We start from the raw sequence: 8,507 nt of genomic DNA, 5'->3' as shown, positions 1-8,507 counted from the left end.
AATACAATTACTTACACCAATCATTCAGATGCCAAATTATACAATTTAGGTGCCCCCCACGTGCTAGAATTGATGGTTTGATGATTTACTTTATTTCTGCATTCCAAAATCTTGCTAATTTCAATTACACTCCGGTCAAAATAACAATCCCTTATACAACTGCAATTTTAACGACTTCCATTTGTCTTGACACATTAAATGATTTATAAACTTACAGTTGAAGCATTCAAACTATATCCTTGTTCTTCCTGTGTGTGGCAATTATTCTGTCCGTGTTGTATCTTCCTGTCCTTGTAAAATATTACGTCTACCTTTTCCCAGTCATTGCTGTTCTCCATCATGCCTTGGGCGGAGCTAATATCCCATTCTGGTTTCAGAAGTCTCATGCTTCGTTGTTTTGCAACTTGAGCAGCAGCTGCAAAAGTCACACTGTCCCAATAAATATCCTGTTTTCGCCATTTTTCTCTCTGCCTGGGAAGGAGAGTGATCTGTTGAACTTCAAATAACTCAGGTGAGTCACAGGGCTGTATGCATCTCAAGTCCTAAAAGAAATACGCAGCCATGTTGTTTAAGAAGAGCCATTCATTATCAGTTGTGCTAGGGGAGGGAATGCACATTGTAAATTGTCAGTTGTGAGGGTGCACACCCATGTTCTAAACATGGTTTCCCCCTTTAAAATACACAGAAGTCAGGGCGCTGTCCTTGATCCCACCATGCACTTTAAAGGGAAAAGTCACGTAAGAAGCATACATTACGCCTTTTCAATGAGATACTCCTTGTGTATCTGTACCCATGTGCAAAACACTTTTATGGGGATGCGGGTGGTGCTGTGGTCCAAACCACTGAGCCTCTTGGGCTTGCCGATCAGAAGGCCGGTGATTCGAATCCCCGCAACGGGGTGAGCTCCTGTTGCTCGGTCCCTGCTCCTGCCAACCTAGCAGTTCAAAAGCACACAGTGCAAATAGATAAAGAGGTGCTTTTGTGACATCACAAGAAACCCACAGCCAATGGCAACTGCTGAGGAGGCATCATTTTCATTGCTTTGAGCATCACAATGGCTGTTGGACATATCAGTGATTGTGTGCTTGTTTATTCGGGACACGGGTGGCACTGTGGTCTAAACCACTGAGCCTTTTGGGCTTGCCGATCAAAAGGTCAGCAGTTTGAATCCCTGCGGGGGGGGGGTGAGTTCCCGTTGCTCTGTCCCAGCTCCTGCCAACCTAGCAGTTTGAAAGCACACCAGTACAAGTAGATAAATAGGTACCGCTGCAGCAGGAAGCTAAATGGCATTTCTGTGCGCTCTGGTTTCCGCCACGGTGTCCCATTGTGCCAGAAGCAGTTTAGTCATGACCTGGAAAGCTGTCTGTGGATAAACACCGGCTCCCTCGGCCTGAATGCGAGATGAACGCCGCAACTCCATAGTCGAATTTGACTGGACTTAACCGTCCAGGGATCCTGTAATGGTTCTAAGGGGTTGCTCGTGCGTAAGCAGGTGCCTATCTCCCTGGCTGGGTGCAAACGCTGGGCTGCCAAAGTGAACCTCTTCTGTCCGGACAGCAACTCACCCGTGGCTGACTCAATCGCTGGCAGAATCCGTGAGTAGGCGTTTCTTAAACTTCTTCCAGCAAAGAAGTTCTTTGATGCCTAGTCTCCGCCTACCCTCTCTGCACGAAAGCCTTCTGCGCAGGGAGGGCGTGGGCAACGGAGGACCCCTACTCTCCCCACTGGTCCCAGGCAAGGAGTCATGGGACCGCCTCGCCACTTCCCCCAGCTGCCCCCCTTCTCCACTGGTGCTACGCTGATTCTCTTCCCCAGAAGATGGGCTGCTCCTCCCGATCCCTGGACGCTCTCTGGAATCCCTCTTGCGCTCCCCCTCCAGTACTGATGGCAGTTCCCTGACAGATCCTTTACCTTTTACCTTTACACATGTGCAAAACACTTTTATGAGAAGGTGGATTAAGGATCAGAGGTTGGTGTTTTACGTAGAGTCCAAATATTGGTTCTTGGTCTGAATTTTTCATGGGGTTCTTTGCAAACCATGTTACACCCTGTTCATCATAATGAACTGTATTTCAGGAAAGGCTGTAGGACATCTTCTGCAGCCAGGAAGTCCCTTGTCTAAAGCCCACCATCTCATGGTACGGCCAAAGACAACTGCTGTTTGAAATGCTGGTCAGTCACTCCCAGTCACACCATAGGCAGCATTCAGCTAGATCTGTGGTTTCCAATATGGGGCACACGCCCCACAGGGGGGCAATTTGATTTTTAAGGGGGCAATTGGAGAATGAGTTATTAACAGTGAAAGGCCTTTAGGGATTCCTCCATGTGAATAGGAGCTCACTTTTTGAATAATAAGAATTATATGTCACCGGGGGTGGGGTCAAGTTTTTAGAGATGCTTAGGTGGGGCATAGCCAAAAAAAGGTTGGGAACCACTGAGTTAGATGGACCAATGGTCTGACTAGGTAAAAGGCAGCTTCCTATACAGAAAAAGGGGGGGGGGAGTTGCTTTTCAAGTCATACATAGAGAAATATTGTATCTTAAGCAGTTGTAGTAAAGAAATTGTAATTGCCGTAGAGAAAGACCACTGGAAGGAGTGAAGAAGGCTCCTGGGAACATTCTCACAAACAGATCATCCCAAAGGAGTGTGCTTTTCATTAAAACCGTGTTTTCTGATCTCGTTGCTATTCAACTCTTTCACTGAGCCCTAGGAAGAAGGCATTGACATCTGTTGAGAACCTAATACAGCGCTACCTCGGGTTAAGTACTTAATTCGTTCCGGAGGTCCGTTCTTAGCCTGAAACTGTTCTTAACCTGAAGCACCACTTTAGCTAATGGGGCCTCCTGCTGCCGCCGCACCGCCGGAGCATGATTTCTGTTCTCATCCTGAAGCAAAGTTCTTAACCTGAGGTACTATTTCTGGGTTAGCGGAGTCTGTAACCTGAAGCGTATGTAACCCGAGGTACCACTGTATACCTGTAATGTGAGCCTTTGTTGTAAAATTCTGAACTGGTGAGCCTACGATGTAGTTTGTGTGCTTTCCCACAAGGTGGTGCCCGCAGTCAATTGTTGGCTTCGTGCTTAGCAGCGCAATGTTGTTCTCTGCATCCCGATTCCGAGGGACCGGTATGCCCTCCTAGCATGCGAAGCAATAACAAAGCAATTACAAAATAATGTTCTCCGCTGAGGATGTGGCGCTTGTTGTTGGACGTTAATAACTGATAAAACATTTGCCAACGATGAGCGCTTCCCCCCTGTCTTGACTCGAGGCTATAGAACTGTTTGCTTTGCTGAATGATTTTCAAGTAACATGCATGAATATTCATGAACTGCACATGAATTAAATTATCAAGGCATCTGTTACACCATCAGGGACTTACTGCTATGCTGGTCACTTGCTGCGCAACTGGAAAACCCCAAACATTCAATAACTCTTCATCGAAATGAAAGGTTAAACTTTATCACCAATGACTGCTTGTGTTTATGAAGGTTGTTAAACATAACAAGCTTTTTACACAAATACAGGCGGGTCCTTCTCTCTCTCTCTCTCTCTCTCTCTCTCTCTCTCATGGACCATTTTAAAATACCTTGAATACCAGGCTACTTTCAGAATCCTCTGTAATATTAACTAAGAATAGGACAGCATGTGAAATGTGATGTTTCTTACAGTGTCTGTGAAGCCTGCCATCTGAAGGAGAAGCAGAAAAATGATTAACTTCGGTAACCGTGAGCATCAAAGATGGCAACTGTGACTTAACATTGAAGTGGGGGGAACAAAACAAATCTTTGGGTGAGGCATACTGGATATTAAGGGAAAGAAGCACAGATTTCCTATTTCTGCTACAGACATTCTCCACATTGGTGTGACTAGTCCCTGGTTTCTGAGAAACAAAGATGGATGTTGGAACAGATTCAGACTAAAGAGGTGAAACAAAGGTGATCAATGACGAGGTGGCAGGAACAATCAAGGATGACAGTGGATCCTGAACCCTCTTGTCAAACTTCAGGACTACAGTGCTTAGCTGATTAATTGATTAACTGATATATTTTAAAAGTTGATAGTATAAAAAGATGCCTTGATTAATTGGGCAGCAAGCTTTCTTGCACGGAAGTTCAGCATGAGTACTTATGAAAATTGCAAATCACAATCCCCGTCTTGAGAAAGACGTCCCCTTTTCTGTGAGAGAGAGAATGGAAAAGAGCTTTCCTGAGATGTTACTTTTTAGTTGATGCGCACAAACAATGTTCATATGGATTGTATTGTCATATGCAAATTTAATAAATATATTTATTAACTGACAAGCTCATGGGATAATCTCCAGTGTTAGTTATGCTCATTGTAGACCCTAAGTCCACAGATGTTAATGCTTCTACTAGCTAACGCTGACTATCACCCATACAATTTAACAAATATTTCTTAAATTGGCAAAGAGCCTAGTAACATCCTAAAGTCTCAACACATTTCTTATGGCATAAGCTTTCTGATGAAGTGATGCCCCAATGAAGTCAGCTCACAAACATTTATGTCTTGATAACTTTGTTAGGCTGAAGCCTAGTCCTACTTGCTTGGGAGTAAGCCCCATTGAATTAAATAGGACTTAGAGAGCCTCTGTGGCATGTTCTCCACAACAACATCCACCTACAGTGGTGCCTCGCAAGACGAAATTAATCCGTTCCGCGAGTCTCTTCGTCTTGCGGTTTTTTCGTCTTGCGAAGCACGGCTATTAGCGGCTTAGCGGCTATTAGCGGCTTAGTGGCTTAGCAGCTATTAACGGCTTAACGGCTTAGCGGCTATTAACGGCTTAGCGGCTTAGCAGCTTAGCGGCTATTAACAGCTTAGCGGCTTAGCAGCTTTAAGATAAAGGAAACAAACTCGCAAGAACTCGCAAGACGTTTCGTCTTGCGAAGCAAGCCCATAGGGAAATTCGTCTTGTGGAATGACTCAAAAAACGGAAAACCCTTTCGTCTAGTGAGTTTTTCGTCTTGCGAGGCATTCGTCTTGCGGGGCACCACTGTAGTGCTTTCTCTGACATCTTTCCAGCATCAAGTAAAGCTTTACTTTTCCCCTCTCAGGCTTTGACTGAGATAATGCTATTTTGCTGTTACTGCGCTGCCAAACCTTGCCGTAGGGTTTTTTGTGGGGTTATTTGGTGGGGCAGAGGTTTAAGTATATATAACTGCAGGTGCTTTATATGAATTCTGTTAATGGTAAAAGGTGTTTATGTTTTTAAGTGCAAGCCACTTGGAGAGCTTTGAGTAACAAGCACCTAACAACAGTTAATGATAATAATAATAATAATTTATTTATACCCCGCCCATCTGGCTGGGTTTCCCCAGCCACTCTGGGCAGCTTCCAACAAAATATTAAAATTCAATAGTCTGTCAAACATTAAAAGCTTCCCTAAACAGGGCTGCCTTCAGCAGACACAATTGAGGTTGTGCTGTTAGTTCAAGGGTAGGCAAACTAAGGACTGGGGACTGGATCCGGCCCAATCGCCTTCTAAATCCGGCCTATGGACGGTCTGGGAATCAGCATGTTTTTACATGAGTAGAATGTGTGCTTTTATTTAAAATGCATCTCTGGGTTATTTGTGGGGCATAGGAATTCGTTCATATTTTTTTCAAAATATAGTCCGGTCCCCCACAAGGTCTGAGGGACAGTGGACCCGGCCCCCTGCTGAAAAAGTTTGCTGACCCCCGTGTTAGTCTTTTAAGATGCTACAAAACTCTTTGTTAATTTTTCTGCAGCAGTCTGCTATGGCTATCCTTCTGGAATGTCTGTATAATCAAGTGACCATCTTGCAGTTAAACCCCCTTTAAGAAGTATCACGTTCAGATATGCCCTTAAACTTCATCTAAACTAGTTAAGGCTGCCAGAAAGTGTTAAAGAAGGATAGAACTTTGTTTATGTACGCAACCACAGCAGCAAGAATTCTTATTGCAAAGTATTGGAAGACACAAGATTTACCCACACTGGAGGAGTGGCAGACGCAACTGATGGACTATATGGAACTGGCTGAAATGACTGGCAGAATCCGAGATTTGGGAGAAGAGACAATGGAAGAGGACTGGGAAAAATTTAAGGACTATTTGCAGAAACATTATAAATTGTATGAATGCTAAAAATGTGCATGACTTGGAAATTATAGCTTCAGCAAACTGATTTAGTGAATTGGAAATTAAGTCACAAGAAAGATAAGGTGGAAATTTGAAATAATTTTATTATGTTTATTTTAAGATACAAGTAATGGAGAAATAACATTTTGAATTTAAAAACATAATATTTGAAAGATACAGTAAGGTATGAAATAAGGTAACAAATTGCTGATGTCTTTATTGCAAAGAACGCTGGGTTTGGAAGATGTGAGGAAGTCCAGTTGGATTTACAAAATGATTTGAAAGGTTGAATCTTTTATTTTTTACTTTTGCTTCTTTTCTGTTTTTTTTCTCTTTCTTTCTATGTCTACAATATGGAATATATTTGTGAAAATCCAATAAAAATTATTTTTTAAAAAAATAAACTAGTTAAGTCTGATCTAAGAAATGACTGAATGCATGTTCTTCATTTGCACTGAAACATCAGCAGGTAACATCTTTCAGTCCATGTCCAAATTAAAACGCGCACACACACACACACACACACACACAGCTTCCATGTGTAAAATTAATGCCCCGAATACTTAAGGGGAACTGAGAATTGAGAGCACATCCTGGTTAATGAGACAGTACTATGAGAATGAATAACAAGGAGGTAAATAATTGAAATACCATTTTTTGAAATGATGGGGAGGGGATATTGTAAACAAAGATGGGACAAAGACATTGGGCAACTCTTTATTCTTTCCCCTTCTTGCATTCAGCTTCATTCCATTAAAACTTTATTTGATTCAGAAGTGACTGCATGAATAAGCTTACGTTTGGTGCATTAATTGCCTCTCCTCACAGTCACAGATCATCAGAGCAGTGTGTTACTTTGGCAAGTACAGTATATTCTCTGCTCAAAAGAGGTTCTAACCAGAAACAGCTGTCATCTTATCTCTCTGCTCCCTTTTCATTATTTTGTTGTACAAGATAAATCCTTGAAATCAATCGGGATCCTTTTCAGATTAAGCACTGAAAGAGGTGATACCTGCAGATACCTCTTACAGCTCCCCCACCCACAGTATAATCATAATCATAATTCATTACGTATACCCCACCCATCTGGCTAGGTTTCCCCAGCCACTCTGGGCGGCTTCCAACAGAATATTAAACACACAATCAAACATTACAAACTTTCCTAAACAGAGCTGCCTTCAGATGTCTTCTAAAAGTCAGATAGTTGTTTATTTCCTTGACATCTGATGGAAGGGCGTTCCACAGGGTGGGTGCCACTACTGAGGAGGCCCTCTGCTTGGTTGCCGGTAACCTCACTTCTTGCAGTGAGGGAACTGCCAGGAGGCCCTTGGTGCCGGACCTCAGTGTCCGGGCAGAACGATGGGGGTGGAGACGCTCCTTCAGGTGTACTGGACCATGGCCGTTTAGGGCTTTAAATGTCAGCACCAACACTTTGAATTGTGCTCGGAAACATGCTGGGAGCCAGTGTAGGTCTTTCAAGACTGGTGTTATGTGGTCTCAGTGGCCGCTCCCAGTCACCAGTCTAGCTGCCGCATTCTGGATTAGTTGTTGTTTTCTTACCTTAATGGCACATGTTCACTTATCATTAATAGATATATCCCACACCTCTTTATACCATTCTTCCATTTTATATTCTGCTTCCACTTCCTAGCTATCATAATTTGTGCAGCTGTCAATAAATTTGTGAGCAAGTCCTTCCTAGCTTGTGAACCTTCCACCCCATCGTAAATTGATAATAATGTCAACTCTGGACTTTTGGTTAGCTTTAACCCAGTGATTTCTGTTATCTCCTTCAACACCCTTTGCCAAAAAAATTGTACATATTTACACCGCCACCACATGTGTATATAATTCCCTGTTTCCTGGCATCCCCTCCAACATAACACCAAATATTCCTTTCATTTAATCTGACTGGTGCCTTTATGTTAATTTTAAAGTTGGCTTACCACCTAGGTGTTGAAACAATCTGTCTTGCCAATCACCGGAATCGATTGAAAAAGAAATAACATTCTTGGTAATACATTCATCTTTGTAGTCAACACTCTACCTAATAGATTCATTCTGTTCCAAATTTCCAAATTTCTTTTTAATATATTCCCAGGTTTTTAAATACCGTATTTTTTGCACCATAACACTCACTTTTTTCCTCCTAGAAAGTAAGGGGAAATGTCTGTGCGTGCTATGGAGCGAATGCCTGCGGGTGGTGGTGGTGGGGATCTGCTGAAGTCGCGAGCAGAGGATCCATGGTTCCCCTTCCTTCTCTCCTCTGTGGTTACAAAGCATGGATCCACATGGATCCTCAGTATTTTTGCATTGGGCTACTCCAAACTCACTGTCAGATCACATGTGGCCACAGCATGAACCACAAAAATCATATATCCACTATTTCG

The sequence above is a fragment of the Podarcis muralis genome, chromosome 11 (genome assembly GCF_964188315.1).
Source record: "Podarcis muralis chromosome 11, rPodMur119.hap1.1, whole genome shotgun sequence".
Lineage (NCBI taxonomy): Eukaryota > Metazoa > Chordata > Lepidosauria > Squamata > Lacertidae > Podarcis > Podarcis muralis.
Note: the sequence above shows the minus strand (reverse complement) of the source record.